This window comes from Pseudorca crassidens, chromosome 5, assembly GCF_039906515.1.
Source record: "Pseudorca crassidens isolate mPseCra1 chromosome 5, mPseCra1.hap1, whole genome shotgun sequence".
Classification (NCBI taxonomy): Eukaryota; Metazoa; Chordata; class Mammalia; order Artiodactyla; family Delphinidae; genus Pseudorca; species Pseudorca crassidens.
In genome coordinates, this window is record NC_090300.1 from 143035997 (window position 1) to 143053219 (window position 17223).

A 17223-nucleotide genomic window follows, 5' to 3' on the forward strand; every position below is an offset into this window, starting at 1 on the left:
AGGAATCTGAGCTATGCACCAAGATTTATTTGCCAGGGTGTTCACTGCAGCGTAATTGGTTCTGAAAAAAACTGGAAACAGACTAACGGTATTAAACTGTTAATATCAATTATGATAGCATAAGATACAATATGATAGGGATCAATTAAAATCATGTTCATAAAGATGATTTTAATTACAATCATTTCTTCAAAGTTGAATACAATCACAAGATAGTAAGTTTAAAATGTGAGAAACAAAAATGTACCCAGTTTTGTAACACCATCAAAACACATACACACAGAAAAAAGCCTGGGAAGGAAATATGCCGAAACGTTAACAGTGACAGAAGAGCGTGTGGTTTTAATTTTCGTCTTTATAATTCTCTGAATTTCCACTTGCTTCCCAATGATTTTATGACTTTCTTCTCAGAAAAATAAACTGGGGTTTGTGGTTGACGCTACTTTGTTTGGCAGGTGTTTAGAACCGTTTAAGAGGCAGAGGCTCTCTTCTAAGACATTTGTGGTTGCATTCAGGGCCTACCTGGATAATGCAGGATAACCTTCCCATTTCAAGATCCTTAATTTAATCACATTTACAAAGACCCTTTTCCCATATAGGGTAATACTCAGAGGTTCCAGAGATTGGGGCCTGAGATCTTTGGAAGCCAATATTAAGCCTACTACGGTGATCATACCATTTCACGTCCCTGTAAGCAGTGTGGGAAAGGACATGGTTTTCACATCCTCACCAACTGAGTGTGTTGACAAACCTTTGGATTTACCAATCTATCAGTTTAGAAATGGTATCTTAGTGTGGTTGTAATTGCATCTCTCCTACTTGAATCAAGTTTGAGATTCTTTTCATGTGTTTGAGGACATTGTGCATATTTTTTGTAAATTGTTGATATTTGTTACATGTCTTTGATAAGGTCGCTGTGTTTGATGCCTCTATATTGATGAACTTATTTATAAAAGGAATATCAACACTTTGTGAGAGGGAAAAAAAAAAGAGAAGCAGCAGGGGGCACTGCCCATGTCCATAAATGGCCCCAGGAGACTCTGGGAATGGGGTCCCTTTTATATCTTTTCTGCATGTTAGGAATGGTGGCATATTAATATTTTTGCATCTATTTTAGCATCACCCTCCGCCAGCCCCGAGGTTCGGAAACAGCCCAAACAATTATTATGTGTTCCGGAGCAAGGTACGTCCCCCTTGGCTGCCCTGAGACATTCACAAAGTGACATGGGGTCGCATTTGTCTGCTACATGTTTTTTTTGTTTGTTTGTTTTGTTTTGTTTTGTTTTGTTTTAGTTTTTTTGGTGGTACGTGGGCCTCTCACTGTTGTGGCCTCTCCTGTTGCGGAGCACAGGCTCCGGACGCGCAGGCTCAGCGGCCATGGCTCACGGGCCCAGCCGCTCCGCGGCATGTGGGATCTTCCCGGACCGGGGCACGAACCCGCGTCCCCTGCATCGGCAGGCGGACTCTCAACCGCTGCGCCACCAGGGAAGCCCTGCTACATGTTTTTGATCAGCTTCATCTCCAACGCAGATCCCTCACCAATGCAGTCTGTGACCATTAGTGTGAGATGGGTCTTCAAAGCCGTTCCTTGGTCGGGAAACCTTCGGGAACACCACGGCCTCGCCTGCTGTCTCTCTGCTGGGGGCGGTACCGCCCATATATCACATGTGCCTTCACACACACGACAGCCCAGGGCAGCTGCCCAACCTGGAACCCCGACCTCGGGGGCAAACGCCCTGGGACCTGCAGGGTTGCGGCAGAGCCAGAGGGACCTTGACCCCCTGATCCTGCCTTCCAGGCCCTTGGCTGTTGAACACTAAATTATTTAATAAATATTACATGATTCTCTTCTCCACACACACACACACACACACACACACACAAGATTAAAAATCAAAGGGAGATAGGCAATTCAGGAAAAGAGAAATACAGAAAATCGTTGTCCAAAGGTAACAGGATATGAAGAAAAGTGCCCCCAGGCGGATCTGCTGAAACATTTTAAGTCAGCAGAACAGAACGAGCCCTCCTTCTCATCTCTTAGCCTGACATTCATGCATATTTCCTTTCAGCTTCATAGCTACGGGGCGGGGGGCGGGGGATGCAGAAAGCTATGGGAGTCGCTCCCTCAGCTTGGCTGTCCCAGGACCCCTTTTCTTATAATTCCCGATACTCGCAGTTATGCCCCTGACTTGACACAGGAGTACTTTTTGAGCGTTTAGTCCATGCCAAGCACACATGCAGAGAAGCTGTGTAGGTGAAGAACGTAGGTGCTGGAAGCAGATGGCCTGAGCGCCGCCAGCACCACCTCTTACCAGCTGTGTGAACTCAGGCACGTAGCACGTAACCTCTCTGTGACTCAGAATGACCAGCTCCCAAATAGAAAGAATAATCAACCTACCTCGTAGCTATTGCGAGGGTGAATGAGTGAACGCAGGCAAAGGGCTCAGAGTTTGGCCCATAGTGAGAACCATGACACGTTAGCTACTGTTGTTTTTTTTTTTTCTTTTTTGCGGTACGCGGGCCTCTCACTGTTGTGGTCTCTCCCGTTGCGGAGCACAGGCTCCGGACGCGCAGGCTCAGCGGCCACGGCTCACAGGCCCAGCCGCTCCGCGGCATATGGGATCTTCCCGGACCGGAGCACAAACCCGTGTCCCCTGCATCGGCAGGCGGACTCTCAACCACTGCGCCACCAGGGAAACCCAGCTACAGTTATTGTCTTAACAGAACCTAAGTGTTCTACCTCTGTTCTCACTCACAGCAGGGTCTTCAAGGGTTGGATGCCGATGATGATTTATCCCCGTTTCACAGCCGTGGAAACAGAGGCTCAGGTCTGTCTGATTCCAAAGCCCTTTCTTCTCACCTTCACACCACGTCTGCCAATAAAACCCAAGTCGTGGGTCCTGTGTAAGGTTGTCCAACTCCAGTTACCTTCCCCGCCATCTCTTTACTCCCCTTCCTTCCTCTATCCTCTCCCCCACTCCTTTTCCTTCTGTCACCCAAAATACTAACATCTGGGGAAAGCCAGTAATGGACAAAAGCCATCCACCCACCAATTTATGTCTCCAGTCCAGATATCCCTCCCAAATTCCAGACTCGCTTATTCACCAGCCAACTCAATACCTCAACCCCTGCATCTCCCAACCAGTGCACCGAAAGCTGAGCTCTTTCTACCCAAACTTACTGCCCCACCACTCCCCACTTCCCTCGACTCCAACCTCAGCCTTCTGGTTGCTCAGGCCAAGGGCCTTGGAGTCGTTCTCTACTCTCCTTCCCCTCGCTCTCCCGACCCCCAAGCCCCCCGCTTCCACCTCTAATTAGATAGGAAACCCTGCTGGCCCATCCTTCAAACCATATCCAGGACCCAAGCATTTCTCAGTGTCTTGGCCCTTTGCCCACCCTCAGCTCACTCCTGATTCACACACCAACTTCCTGACAGTCCCTGTTCCTGTTCTCATCACCTGTGGTTACCTGGTGTCACTCTTCCGCCCTCAGTTCACTCAGAGTTAAAGGCAGAGTCCTTATAATGGTCCACGGGACCCTCCGTGATGCCTGTCCCTCTGCAGCTCCCCCATCCCCCAGCACTACCTCTGCCCCAGCCACACGGCCTCTCGGGGACTTGGTTCAGGCTGACCCCTCCTCCTGGAGCACACTTAACCCAGAGAGTTGTCTGGCTCACCCCCTCACCTCCGTTAAGCTTTCTCTCCATCTTATTTTCTCATTGATGCCCACCCTGACCTACCCTGTAGTGGATCAAATAGTTCCCCTCCCCAAAATCCATGCCCACGTGGAACCTGTAAATGTGACCTGAGTTGGAAATTGGGATGCTGCAAATGTAATTCGTTAAGAATCTCGAGATGAAATCATCCTGGATTTGGAGTGGGTCCTAAAACCAATGACTGGTGTCTGTATAAGAAGAAAGGGAGATTTGATGCACAGAGAGACACATAGGGGAAGAAAGCCAAGAAGACAGACACAGAGATCAGAGTGACGTGGCCACAACATAAGAACTGCTTGGAGCCACCAGGAGCTTAAAGAGACAAGGAAGAGGCAAGGCTTCCCTAGAGCCTTCAGAGGCAGCGTGGCCCTGCAGACACCTGGGTTTTGGACTGCTTGCCTCCAGAACTATGAGGGAATACATTGCTGTTGTTATAAGCCACACCGTTTGTTATGGCAGCCCAAGGACACTATTCCACCACTCTATTGACTATTGCAACCTGCCCATCCCCTCCCACCCCCAATAGCTCCACTCCTTCCTACCTGCTCTGTTTTTTCTTTCTTTTTTTAAGATATGTGCATACAGACAGGCATACCCCAAAGATACTGCAAATTCAGTTCCAGACCACCAAAATAAAGCAAATATGGTAATAAAGCAAGCCACACGAAAGTTTTGGTTTCCCAGTGCATATAAAAGTTATGTTTACACTGTACTGTAGTCTATTAAGTATGCAATAGCATTATGTCTAAAAAAATTACATAATTAAAAAATACTTTATTGCTAAAAAATGCTAACCATCATCTGAGGCTTCAGGGAGTCAAAAGCAGTAACATCAGAGATCACTGGTCACAGGTCATCCTAACAAATGCAATAATAATGAAAAATTCTTCAATATTGTGCGAATTACCAAAGTGTGACATAGAAACACAAAGTGAGCAAATGTTGTTAGAAAAATGGCACTGACAGACATGCAGCGTTGCCATAAATCTTCAATTTGTAAAAAAAAAACACAATAACTTTGAAGCACAATGAAGTGCAACAAAATGAGGTCTACCTGTATGTGTACATACACACAAAAACCTACTTTTACACATATTATTTTTTTTTTCTGAACCGCTCTAGAATAGGTTATATTCATGGCCCTTTACACCTTAATACTAAAATAGTAATTTCCTAGGAACATAGATATTCCCTTACAGATCCACAGGAAAGCTCCTGAATTCAGAAAACTTGGCTTTGACACAGTACTTTTATCCCATCTGTAGTCCGTATTCCATTTTCATCAATTATTCTAATAATGTCCTTTGTAGCATTTAATCCCCTTTAATACAGGATCTGGTCCAGAATTTAGTTGTCGCCTATTTAGCCTTTTTAAATCTCCTTTAACAGCTCAACTTTTCTTGTTTTTCATATCTGTAGAACACAGGCCAGTTATTTTACAGAATGTCCCTCTACTTGGGTTTGTTTGATGTTTCCTCTTGGTTAGATTCAGGCCATGCCTCCCAGCTCGATGCATCCTATGGAATGCTGTATCCTCCTGGGGGTACCCCATCTGGAGGTGCCCAGTGTCATCTGCCCTCACTGGGATGTTAATTCCCAGTTAAGGGTGTTGTCTGACACGTGCACAGTATTGTCTCTATTTCCCCCTTGCAAATAATGAGTCATCTATGCAATCCGTATGGAGACTAACTCATACGTACACTCACACTCACACACACACACACACACACACACGACTTAGCATCCATTGATATTTCTGCTTAAACCAGTGTTTACCATGATGCATGCAACATGATGATTTTTACAACTGCAACACTTGCATTTCATTTATCAAGTCAGCATCCTCCTGTAAGAAAGTCTTCCTCCCGCCTCATTTGTTTATCAATTTATCGTCAGTGTAGAGAACACCTAGCCTCTGAGATCATCGTTTTCACTATGCACTTAAAAACCATTCAACATTTACAGTGGAAGCTGAGCAGTGACTTATTTGCACTCTGACAGAAGAAACAGATGCCTCTGCGTGCACAAAAATTACTGAGAACAAAAAATAAACCAGGCAACCTTTTAAAATATTAGTCGTTGATGGCTGTATTCCAGCTCAGAGAACGTAAGTTTGTAAGCAAAGTAACATTAAAGTTTTAAGAGCAAGAAGTAAATGTTAGGCATTCCTGTAACTAGGTGGAAATGATTGATGATTAGAGCAGCACTGAAATAGTCTGTACCGTGTTCCAAGAAACCAAGAAAGGGGGAGGAACACGAACACGGTAGTCGAAGGGCATGGATGAAAATGCGTGGGGCCTTCAGAATACTTAGCCAAGGATAACATCAAAGATGACAGAGGTGAGGTTGTTTTTGGAATATATGACAGGCCACCCAGCCAGGGAGAAGATGGGCAATGTTTCCAAATACAGATGGAAAAACTGGCTCCAAGGCCAGATCCTGTGGTGATGGGGGCTGTCGACAAAACAGATGTTGGCAGAAAGCCTGATTCTGATTGAAATGAAGCATCTGATTAATTCGTGGCTTGCGTCCTTGGAAATTTCATCTCTTACAAGTCTGAGGAAACCCTAGAACAAGGGGCTGGTGGGTAGCACGAAGTCCCAATCACCAGGTAGCCATAAAAGCCACCAGACTTGTAAGCAACCAGGATGTCTTTCAATAGGGGAATGGATAAACAAACTATGGTACATGCATACGATGGAATATTATTCGGCCATTTTAAAAAAGGAGCTATCGAGCTACAAAAAGACACATGCAAGAACCTTAAATGCATTTTACTAAACAAAAGAATCCAATCTGAAAACTCTGCATACTATATTATTCCAATGATATGGCATTATGGAAAAGGGAAAACTATAGAGATAGTATCAAGATCAGTGGTTGTCAGGGGTTCAGGGTGGGCAGGAAGGGAGGGATGAAAAGGTGGAGAACAGAGGACTTTTAGGGCCGTGAAACTATTCTGTATGATACCATCATGATACCACATGTCATTCTACATGGGTCAAAACTCATGGAATGTACAACAAAGGGTGAACCCTAATGCAAACCAGGGACTTGTTCTAATAATAATGATCAGTACTGTGGTTGCCAAGGGCTGGGGGAGGGATGGACTGGGAGTTTGGGATTAGCAGATGCAAACTATTATATAGAGAATGGATAAACAACAAGGTCCTATTGTAGAGCACAGGGAACTATATTCAATATCCTGTGACAAAACATAATGAAAAAGAATATGTATGTGTACATATACATATATATTATATATGTATACATGTTATATGTGTATATATAGTATATGTGTATATATAATATATGTATTATATAACCGAATCACTTTGATGTACATCAGAAACTAACACAGCATTGTAAATCAACTATACTTCAATAAAAAATAAATAAAAAAAAATAATGATCAATATTGGCTCATCATTTGTAGCAAATATAACACTCTAATATAAGATGCTCAGTACAGGGAAATGGGGGGTAGGGGGAGTGAGATGGTATATGGGAACTCTCTGTACTTTCCACTCAATTTTTCTGTAAACATAAACTGCTAAAAGAAAAAGAAAAATCATCTAATATATATATATATATATGAAGCTATTTTATAATTTTATAGTCTTTATATTTATAATTTTATAATCCAGTATAAAAGCCACCCTTAAAATTATATAGAATTCATATGACGTTGTTGTATATGTTAAAGTTAATAGGCTAACGATGTCAATATCGTCTACCGAATGTGGATCCCACAATATGCATGGCTGTACACTGAAAAGGAACACTTCGAGCTTTCAGACTGAAGTGGGAAGTTATTTATCTTCCAACATGCAGAGAGAGGCTAAGGGAAGATAGTAGAATGAAACAAAAGAACATAAATTTTAAATTTTTTAAGGAAAATATTCATTTGGATGTTTAACCGTAACTCTCTACACAATTGTTCCCGACACATCCTGATGAAGCAGGAAGTCTAAAACACAGGGCTACTCCCCAGGCAGTGTCCTGCCGTTCCTTTAGAATATTCCTGCTTAAATAGAAGCATTTGTTGTTTTAACATATCCTCAGTAAAACTGAGGGTTAATCCTGCAGTAGGACATGGCATCGCATTTTCAAAACTACACACAGGGCTTCTCTGGTGGCGCAGTGGTTGAGAGCCCGCCTGCCGATGCAGGGGACACGGGTTCGTGCCCCTGTCCAGGAGGGTCCCATCGTGCCGCGAAGCGGCTGGGCCCGTGAGCCATGGCCGCTGAGCCTGCGCGTCCGGAGCCTGTGCTCCGCAACGGGGGAGAGGCCACAACAGTGAGAGGCCCCGCATACCGAAAAAAAAAAAAAAAAAAAAACTACACACAACGTACTCTCAGGTGAAAGAGCAAATGCTTACCCAATACACTCTGTGAAATTAAAACTCTTCACACGTTCCAAGAAAAATAGAAGACTTTTTCTCTGGTAGTTCTACCGATCACACTAAAGGTTCTATTTCAGTTCAAACCTAAACACACAGCCAGCTCTGATGACAAAGCTGTTTAAACACTCAGTACCTCTAATAGAATAACTCGATGGTGCCAGGTTTCATTTACCTTAGATGGGGCTCTGTTTTTCTGGCTCCCGGGCCCCTCTTATCCTAAGAACAAACATCTCGTTCCAGGAAAGATTATGAGCTAATTATCAGGGATTATTGTACAAAACTACTCCTGAGTAGACAGATGGCCTCTTATAGAAAACCAATCTTTAGAGCGCGTTTAAAATGAAATAAAATTCAAGAAGAGCAGACCTCTGTTTTAAAGCATATTCGACCTGACACAGTTAATTAAAAAAAAAAAGCTATCATGGAACTCTGGTTCCAGGTACAATGAGTTAAGTGCAAGGTGGCTATAAAATTTGGGGGCCCATTGCAAAGTGAAAACATGGGACCCCCATTTAAGAAATTACAACTGAGCAGTAAACCAAGAGCAGGTCGCTTCTGAGTGTGGGGACACAGGCGGGACGGCACACAGGCGGGACACCCAGGAAGCCTAGACAGGTTGACTTAGCTTGGACCTGTCCTGATGGCCATCTTTGCCATTTGCGGGCACTGGACACTCACTGGTGCACAGCAGGAATATTTGAGAAAAGGGGGAATGTTTCAAACCTCTGTCTCCTCATTAATTAAACTAAAACTCTGATGTATATTCACTATGTAACCGTATGAGAATCACGTGATTTTTGAAACATTTTGAAAATGATCATTTTTTAAAATTTTATTTTATACTGAAGTTGTGTTAGTGTCAGGTGTACAGCAAAGTAATTCAATTATACATATACGTCTATCTATTCTTTTTCAGATTCTTTTCCCATGTATACATAGGTTATCACAGAAAATTAAGCAGAGTTCTCTGTGTTATACAGTAGGTCTTTGTTGATTATTTTACATATAGTAGCGTGTATATGTTAATCCCAACCTCCTAATTTATCCCTCCCCCCACCTTTCCCCTTTGGTAAACATAAGTTTATTTCCTAAATCTGTGAGCCTATTTCTGTGTTGTAAATAAGTTCATTTGTGAAAGTGGTCATTTTTGTCAGGACCCAAAATCCGTTTCTTTACTGCTAGGTTTGAGACATCCCCAGAACCCATCCCCACCACGCCTGCACTGAGAACGCCACTTACCTTCTTTAGCTGCTGTTCCTTGAGAGCTTCCCCAGAGACACAGCAATCCTGTCACCCCAGTCGGCTAAGTACCTGCCCCCGCTTGGCACTACATCCTTCCCGGGGACGGGGACGGGCTAAACAAGGGTGTGCCTTGGGGTCTAACCTAACGGATTTGCACACTCAGGCCCTCTCTCCAAGAATGTTCACAGCCCCTGAAACCTGTCCAAAGAAAACTGTAAAACTCCCACCCTCGATCCAGCAGTTCTGAACACTGGGTCTGTGTGTTTCCTTGCTAAAACCAAGCCAATGAGATGCGACGTGGATCCACAAAGGTTAGTTTTGCTGAGCCAACCTCAGCCAATTTTAGTGCATGCCTTTTTGCATTTATCACAGTTATGCAGTCAGAAAGTCTGACGCCCGTTAAAACGAAAAGGTTGTTCACGTCAACAGCAGGCCTGTCTCGTTTTCAGCGGGGCTCCTTCTTGTCTAGAAAAAGCAAAAGGGGCTTTAGTGAAAAGGATTTGGGCTGCTTTCCATCTGGATTTTATTTTAGGTTTTTAATTATTTTTAGACATAGTTCATGTTTGACGAGGTAATACTTGCCTGTTATCAAAAAGTGTGAGAAGGTATAAAACTAAGAAGTTTCCCTCCTGCCCCACCCAACAAACCTCCACACTTAGTGGGATGTTTTACGTATTACCTTCTATCTAATAACATTCAGAGATTATTATGCAAATACAAACAAATGGATATCCTCCCTTTTGCACAAACGGTAGCATACCCTATACCCTATTCTGTACAGTTCCATTCTGAGAGCGTGTTCGTAAGTCCAATTTGTTCGTATGTCCAACAAAGTTAGCCTAGGGACTCAACTAACACAATCGGCTATATAGTACTGCACTGTAATAGGTTTATGATAGTTTTCACACAAATAATACATTAAAAAAACACAAAAAACAAAGAAAACATTTTAAATCTTACAGTATATTATCTTGAAAAATACAGTCGTACAGTACAACAGGTGGCATAAAGGGGCTGGCATCAAGTGAACAGGCAAGAAGAGTTACTGACTGGAGGACGGAGAGGAGGTGGGAGATGGTAGAGCTGAAGAGTCGTCAGCAATAGGAGACGGAGCGCAAGCTGCAATGTCATTCATGCCTGACGTTGATGGTACAGGTTCTGAGCTTGAAATAAAGATACTGTACTCTATACAGTACTGTACAGTAAAGTACACAAAAGCACAACCACTTGTAGAGGGTGCACACACGTGACAACATTCACCAGACACAGGAACTAACCTACGTGATTGGACATGCGAACACACGTTCACATTTTTGAAAGTTCGCAACTTCAAGTTTCGTATGTCGGGGACTTGCTGTACTTTCCTTTGTAATTTAACACTCTTTCCTGGAACCATCTCACGAGTACATAAAAGGCACGTAGCGTTCCATTGTATGCATGGATGTCCCGTAATATACTTCACCAGTCTTATTTTAGGGGACAAGTATGTTGTTGCTGTATGAAATTACCCAAATCTATTTTTCAAATGTGATCTGTTCACTTGTGCCTGAAGAAGCCACCACGTAATGAAGTCACTGCCAATCACACCAGGGCCCCAAGGCATGTGTCTCAGTTGTAAAAAGTGGATTTCCAACAGGGAGCACACATGTTCTTTTTTTACACCAAAGAAAAATGTATTAAAGTATAGATTACTGGTTATTTAAAAATCCGTGAGAAAAGACAAACATACAAAGGCATTATCATACAACTGATTTCTAAACTCAATACTTTTGAAATACAAAACAATGATCATGACCCCCAAAAGTCAGTTTGAAACAAATTGATTTTTAAGTTGGTATTATAATTCTTTTCACTCAATTTTGCTTACTAGGTTTTTCAGTTTCGCCCCATATCAGAACTTTTTTTTGACGTGTTTATTTCTCAAAGTAGAATATAGTTATTTCTTGCAATTAACGTCAGCAACTAGAGAAAGCTTCTCTTAAGTCACAGGGATTCAGTGTGGTTGCCGCTTTGGAAAAAGTTACCATTCTGAGTTATCTATACTAAGACTCATGTATTGACAGGCAAGATGTTAATGGGCAAAGTATGGAGACTGAGAGCAGGACGACTAAGAAAAGATGCTATCTCTTACTGCAGACCTGCTAAAAAAAGACTCCATTATTTACTCTGATAGTATTGCTAAAGAAGCAGTTTCTTTCAGATCACAGGTTGGCTATGTAGTTGTCCATTTTAAATTTCCATCGCTAAAGAATGGCAGACTTCAACAATTAGATTGCTCAACCAAATCAGCAGACCTTTAAGTTACCATATACTTTAATTACGAGAAATAAATTATTTTCTTAATTCGTTTAGCAGCCTTGTATCTGGAAAGGCAGCAAAACCCACTTTGTTCCAAAATTAGAAGGCCGACTCAGGCTGCTTCTAAGGCGCCTAACTACCTTCTATCATCAGTCAGTCGTGAAGGTGGACCTTCATGAACTCAGTAACTTAATAAGTGTAAAAATGAACTCATCTATCAACACAATGTTGAGCCTGCAAAACCAAAAAAGTATGTTCATAAGGTAGGAATTGGTTTGTATAAAACAAGAGGATATGTATCCTCTTATATAACACAAAAGGAATATGCATGGTAATGAAAACAATCTATAATAAACTTGTAAAGAAATGATTCTGGTTTACATGTAACTCTGCTTAAACTGACCATGACTGAATGATGAAACATTTTCTTCTCTTAACATAATGCCCATTCATTATAAGCTTAGCTGGACTTAGTTTCTTATAAATCTCTTATTTCCTTGGGTTTATCTACTACACCTTTACTTTATAGCCATTTAACTTATAAGCTGGGCCTGCCCGGCCTGCCTCTGAAGCCTCTCTACAGAAGGATACCAGATGCATTAAACAAAGGCATCTTCTCATAAGAATCTGCACTTCAAAACAGCATATGAAGAACCAGCAATTGGCTCGCCAATGTAGCTACCTCTCATTTCACATTATCACAGAAACCGTGCAGTTTAGTACCCATCCCTTCCTTACGGAAAACTCAGTAGCTGTAAACATTTTTGTTGTTTCAAAACACATTTCAATACTTATTCATTCCAAAGATCCGAACACCACGTAGCTGCGGCATTTTGGGAACTAGCACACTCAGGAGAGCAGCTGTGTTTAAGATGAAGTGAGCTGGATCATACTTCGTATAGAAACTTGCCAGAAAATATAGAATTATTGGAGACATTGTGAAAAACTTCCGTGAAGATGTAAACTGTACTCCATAGTCCAGTTGTTCCCAGTGTGTTAGGAGCCTCGCTTTACCCTGGTCAGGAGTTTCAAATGGCGTTCCTTTTACTGCATGCAAAAATACATACATCCCCAGATTAGGTATAACATTTGTTAAGGTCCAGGCAACAGGAATACTGAGTAGAACGATATGAAGCAAGCCAACTCCCAAAGCGTATGTCGTCCACATACCCCGGCTGTTCATTACACGGGTATTTGGATTCACCTCACTGTGGGCAACTCCAGCATTCACGTTTGCGATTTAATGTAGTGTTGTGTCCATAAAGAGTGGTCAGAGTTCAAATCACTCCTTCATGAGCACGGAAGCCGCCGCCCCACTCGCGGCGGCTGGCTCGGCGCAGTATCAACTCCGCTGCCGGAAGCACACATTGTTACCCCACAGAATTTGGGAGCTGAAGATGTTTCCCTCTCCACCTAAGTTCTTCCGAGAATTTTTCTGAGAATTTGCCTCCAATCTAAGGACTGTGAAACCCTCTTAAGCCCAATATACAAAAGAATCTCTGGGTATTACAGATTCACACAAGAGCAAAGCTATCACACAATTAAAGGGCCTACGGCACCTTTAAATTTCCACTAACACCCGATTCTTTCGATTCAAACCCTTTGTATGTTAAGAGCCATGCAAAGGATAAACTAATTTTAGCAAGAGAAAGCACTCAGCAAAACGACTACCCCACAGCATGTGCTCAGTAAACAAGAGCGAAGAATCAATGCGCCACCTACAACCCGCTTCCTGTCGTCACTAAAATACTGACCACTTAAAAACTCAAAAGAGACGAATAAACACTAAAAAGAAAGTTTAATGCCTGCAGCCCACCTCAGTTTTCCCCTACCCCCAATTTCTACCTTCATGTCTGATGATCTAAGCCAGACTTCAACCCTGGATCATATCACAGCACTAGATCTGTGGGTTCTAGAATCGAGGCAGTAACTATACCACATCGCCAGAAGGGCCAGTGTCGGTGGTTGTCAAAGTGTGGTCTATCCAGAGACCCCCGGGAGTCTCAGACCCTTTCAGGGACTCCATGAGGTCAAAGCCAGTTTTATAGTAACACTAACACCTGTCTTTCTCACTCTCGCTCTCTCAATATACTGTGGAGTTTTCCAGAAGATTTATGACATGTGATATTGCAACGGATTGAAAATAAAGGCAGGAATGAGAAAGAATCCAGCTGTCTTCCAGTAGGCCAGCCATTAAAGAGACTTGAAAAAAAATGCAAAGGAATACTGCTCTTCCTAGTAGACGACTTTGTTTTGGAAAATATAGTTTTTTAATAAAATATATTATTTATGTCAACCTATAACGGGCCTATTATTTTTTAGTCAATAAAATATATTTAAAATTTCACAGTTTTACTTTCTAATACAGTAAAAATGCTCTGGTTAGCACAGTCCATGAAAACAAAAGCTCTTGGAGGTCTTTAGTAATTTTTAAGAGTGTGAAGGGGTTCCAAAACCAACAAGTTTGAGAACCCCTGCCCCGTATGACAAAGATATGCTGGTTATCAGTTCCTTCACCTGAAGTTCTAGGGGGTCAGCCAGCCTGTGGACTTAGTCACACTTACATTCCCAGCACCCGCACAGCACCTGCATGCGGTGGTGCCCAGTGTGTGAAGGAGGGAGGAGGGGAGGGGCAGGGCAGACCCGAGGACCTTTCCATCAATTATCATTAAGTAGTGCAACTAAGGCACAGGTAGGAAAACACACCGAGAGAACATGGAAAGTTGTTTGGGGTGAATCACTCACCATGAAGAAAATAAGCAAATGGAAAAAGACTTGGAGATCTACGTCGAAAGGAAGGGAAGGCAGGAAACCCAGAAACAGATATTCATGTCCCAGCGAGGCTTGTCCGGCGCATCTAGTCCAACCCCTCTCACAGCTGCTGGTGCTCCAAGAAGAGCACCTTCGCATGTGACCCACCCCCAGCCCCAAGCCTGGGCAGCCAGCTGTACCCAGGTTTCTGCGACCACCCTCAACTGTGCACCACACGCCCTCACCCACGTGCCCCTATGGCTCTGATAAGAATGTATCTCGGAGGGGAACGGAGTCAAGATGGTGGTGTGGGAAGACGGGGAGTTAGCGTCTCCCCACAACTAAGGCTTCTGCCTGCAGCTGGTGGGGGACACTGACCCCCAAGGAGACGGGAGGAACCCCAGAGTGAACTGGCAGGACGCAGGGGGACTGAGGGGGGAGGAGAAGTGGAGGCCAGACAAGACCGGTGCCCCTGAGGCCCTGAGATCAGGAGACGCAGGTGGGAGGGACTCTCTAGGAAGAGCAAGAGAGGAGCAGAGGGAGATTGCCCCACCCACTCGGACCGGGGAGCCTGCTGAGCTCCCAAGCCAGTACCCCCCCTCCAAAGCCCCATGCAGGCCGTGTGGGCCCTGGGGGCATAGGAGGGAGGCTGGGGAGGTCAGAAGAAGCAGATGGGAGGGGCCCTCCCAGACCCCAGATTGGAGGAGCAGGAGAGGAGAGGAGGGCGTTTGCCCCACCCACTCGAGCCCAGGAAGCTTGCCGGGCTCCCAGGTGAGATCCCCGCCCTCTGAGACCAGCGGTGGGGGGTACACCTGGGCCCCATCTGTTCCTTGAGCCTAAAACCCACCCCCCCCACAGCTCCCAGCACCTTTTCCAGCCCTGTGGGTCCTGAGCATAGGCCCCGCTCACCACCCAAACCTCACCCTTGCTTAGGCCCTGCCCACCACAGCCAAGGCCTTCCCCCTCAACCTTTTTTTTTTTCCTTTTCTTTTCCTTCCTCCTCTTTTTTACTATATGGTACCAATGTACCTTCCAGTTATTGATTCATCTGTATTTTTATTTTTATATTCTTTCTAACATATCTGTTAGTTTCCTAGTCTAATTTTATTTTTTAATTTGTTATTGTTCTCTCTCTTTTTTTTACTTCCCTCCCCACACGGCTTGCAGGATCTTGATTTGGGAGCCCAGGGTCGGGCAGAAACTCCTGCAGTGGGAGCTCTGAGTCCGAACCACTGGACTAACAGAGAACCTCAGACCACAGGGAATATTCATTGGAGTGAGGTCTCACAGAGTTCCTCATCTCAGCACCAAGACCCAGCTCTACCCAATAACCTACAAACTCCAGTGTTGGAAACCTCAGGCCAAACAACCAGTAAAACAGGAACACAATCCCACTCGTAAAAAAAAAAAAAGAAATGGCAAAAAAATATGTCACAGATGAAGCAGCAAGGTAAAAACCTACAAGACCAAATAAATGAAGAGGAAATAGGCAGTCTACCTGAAAAAGAATTCAGAGTAATGATAGTAAAGATGATCCAGAATCTCAGAAATAGAATGGAAGCACGGATTAAGAAAATACAAGAAATGTTTAACAATGATTTAGAAGAACTAAAGAACAAGCAAACAGAGATGAACAACACAATAACTGAAATGAAAAATACGAATCAATAACAGAATAACAGAGGCAGAGGAACAAATAAATGAGCTGGAAGACAAAATGGTGGAAATAACTGCCGAGGAGCAGAATAAAGAAGAAAGAAAGAAAAGAATTGAAGACAATCTCAGAGACCTCTGGCACAACACTAAACGCACCAATATTTGAATTATAGGGGTCCCAGAAGAAGAAGAGAAAAAGAAAGGGTCTGAGAAAATTTTTGAAGAGATTATAGTGTAAAACTTCCCTAACATGGGAAAGGAAATAGTCACCCAAGTCCAGGAAGCATAGAGAGCCCCATACAGGATAAACCCTACGAAAAACACACCAAGATACATATTAATCAAACTAACAAAAATTAAATTCAAAGAAAAAATATTAAAAGCAACAAAGGAAAAACAAAACAAAACATACAAAGGAATCCCCATAAGGTTATCAGTTGATTTTTCAGCAGAAACCCTGCAAGCCAGAAGGGAATGGCAGGAAATACTTAAAGTGATGAAAGAGAACAACCTACAACCAAGATTACTCTACCCAGCAAGGATCTCATTCAGATTTGATGAAGAAGTCAAAAGCTTTTCAGAAAAATAAAAGCTAATAGAATTCAGAACTACCAAACCAGCTTTACAACGAATGCTAAAGGAACTTCTCTAAGTGGGAAACACAAGAGAAGAAAAAGGCTCATGAAACAAACCCAAAACAATTAAGAAAAAGGTAATAGGAACATACATATCGATAATAACCTTGAATATAAATGGGTGAAATGCCCCAACCAAGAGACACAGACTGGCTGAATGGCTACAAAAACAAGACCCATATATATGTTGCCTACCAGAGACCCACTTCAGACCTAGGGACACATGCAGACTGAGAGTGAAAGAATGGAAAAAGATATGCCATGTAAATGGAAATCAAAAGAAAGCTGGAATAGCAATACTCGTATCAGATAAAATAGACTTTAAAATAAATAATGTTACAAGAAATAAGGAGGGACACTACATAATGATCAAAGGATCAATCCAAGAAGAAGATATAACAATTATAAATGTTTATGCACCCAACATAGGAGCACCTCAATACATAAGGTAAATGCTAACAACCATGAAAGGAGAAATCGACAGTAACACAATAATAGTAGGGGACTTTAACATCCCACTT

At 43.0% G+C, this 17223-nt stretch overlaps 1 pseudogene; it reads right to left on the reverse strand.

Moving 5' to 3' along the window:
- Positions 1-11508: 11508 nt before the first annotated feature.
- Positions 11509-12900, reverse strand: LOC137224341 (ORM1-like protein 1 pseudogene; annotated as a pseudogene).
- Between the last annotated feature and the right edge of the window lie 4323 nt (positions 12901-17223).